Raw genomic sequence first — 2,230 nt, 5'->3', positions numbered from 1 at the left:
TATGAGATTTCTAGATCTGTATGGTTTTTTGTTTGTTTGTTTTTGTTTTGTTTTATTTTTTGTTTTTTCCAGACAGGGTTTCTCTGTGTAACCCTGGCTGTCATGGAACTCGCTCTGTAGACCAGGCTGGCCTTGAACCCAGAGCTCCACCTGCCTCTGCCTCCCAAATGCTCTGACTAAAGGCGTGCGCCCCCACAGCCTGGCTGGGTCTGTGGTTTTATAACTGACAACATTGATTTGAGAATTTCTCTGTCATAGTTACTCTGGGTATTTCCTTTGGTTTATTCTCGGTGTGGCTCTCCTTAACATCTCTGCCAACATATCCAGAAGCCTGGAGGATTACTTCCTCCTCTGTCTGTGTCCTGTGATCAAATGAGGCCTCGAAGGCAGGCTCCATGTCTGTGCAGAGTCCTTCATCTCCCGCATGCTCTGCGAGCTTACGTTCTCATTTTCCTGCTTGCACTGCTCTCGGGCTCTTTCTGGGGTGTTCTGACTCTGATTCTGCTCTCCGGTTTTCTCCCAGCGAGTGCAGACCTCACAAGGTAAGGGCTCGTCCTTCCAGCCCATCTCCACCTCAGACACCAGATCAACTACCGTAGAGGGAAGGGGTCCCTCTAACTCCCTCCTCGGCCTCAGTTACCTCCTAGAAGGGCTCACACAGAACCCGGAAGAGTGCTTTTTACTACTGCCTGGTTATTATAAGGAAGACAACTCAAAAATAAGCTAGCAGAAGAGATCTGTTTTGGTGGGCCTTGTAGTTGTTTCCTGCAAGCTGGGGTGCAGTGCTGGGTAATTGGGCAGAATGGCTAGAGGCAAAGGGGCTGAGTAATGGCTTGATAAAAACTCAATGATTTTCATTCTAATAAAATCATTTCTTTTAACAGATATTTTATTTATGTATGTGTGCTCAGATGGGTGCGTCAGTGTCTACCGAGCACCTGAGGTCAGAAGATGATGTCAGATCCTTTGGAGCTGGGGTGACAGATATTTGTGAGTGACCTGTCATGAGTGCCCACAATTCTGGTCCATGTGACTGGGCAGGAAGTGCTCTTAACCACTGAGCAATCTCTCCCAAAGTAGCTTTTCTTGGCGACTGGCCTTGTTAAGAATTCATCCGATGTCTTAAAAATGGCTGTTCTCTTCTCCGTCTTCTGGCAACACAGGAAGTGTTCTGAGGTGCCCTATGGGTTCGCCTTGATTTGGAGTCAGATTTGGCGGTTCAGGTTAGGAGGTAGAGACGGGGCATTCAGGAGTTAAAGATCAGCATGAGGTACACAGTGAATTTGAAGCCAGACTGGGATAAATAGGCCCTGGTATTAAGAACGTATCAATAAAGAACTTGGGTGGAGATCCTGGGAGTAAAACTCTATAGCATGGGAGGTGTTAACTCACAGCCAAGGCTCCCTGACCCTGAGCCCTGATCACAGCAGATGTTTTCCTGCAGCTGTGCTAGTGCCCCCCACGTAGTCTGCTCTAGCAGCTGTGTTTTTCTGTATCTGTCTGTCCTTCTGGTTTGCCCTCTGACCCCTCTTCCCTAAGAGACCCAAGGAAAACATCTGAATGTTCGCTCTGTTCAGTTTATTCTATTTTCTTCTCTTTTCCTTTTCCTTGTTTGAGACAGGATCACATGTAGCCCAGGCTGGCCTCCAAGTCACTTTGTAGCCAAGGATAACCTTGAACTTCTGACCTTCCTGCTGCTACCAAGTGCTAGGATTAAAGATGTGTATGCCACCAGTTTATAAGGCCAGGGGCTTGTGCATGCTAGGCAAGCGCTTTACTAACAGAGCCCCGGGCCTGCTCCTACTCGGCTTTTTACTTGATGGTCGTTGAGTTTGGTTTTTGTTTGGCCATTGTTGTTTTCTTGACGCTTGGTGTCACATGCCCAGACTGTCATCACCTGTGTAGCCAAGGCTGACCTTGAACTCCTCAACCTCCTACCATTCCTCCCAAGTGCTGGGATGCTTTCCTGGTCTCGGCTTGCTTGTTAAGTCTTAAGTCGTGTCTTCAAGCTCCTTACAAGCAGCCACTCAGTCTTTTCTTTACCTGTGCTATTGCTGTGAACCAGCACAGGAGCTCCGAGCTGCTTCCCCAGTGCCCAGGATACAGCCTGTGCCCACCAAGATGGAGTAAATGTGGTGAGTGGGTCTCCTTCCTTATCTTCATTCATCTGTGAAGCTAACAAAATAAAATTTCATCCAGTACAACTTAATATTATGTAATATAAGCCTAC

The sequence above is a fragment of the Rattus norvegicus genome, chromosome 4 (assembly GCF_036323735.1).
Source record: "Rattus norvegicus strain BN/NHsdMcwi chromosome 4, GRCr8, whole genome shotgun sequence".
Taxonomy (NCBI): domain Eukaryota; kingdom Metazoa; phylum Chordata; class Mammalia; order Rodentia; family Muridae; genus Rattus; species Rattus norvegicus.
The sequence above is the reverse complement of the archived record's forward strand: the minus strand, read 5'-3'. Positions refer to the sequence as shown.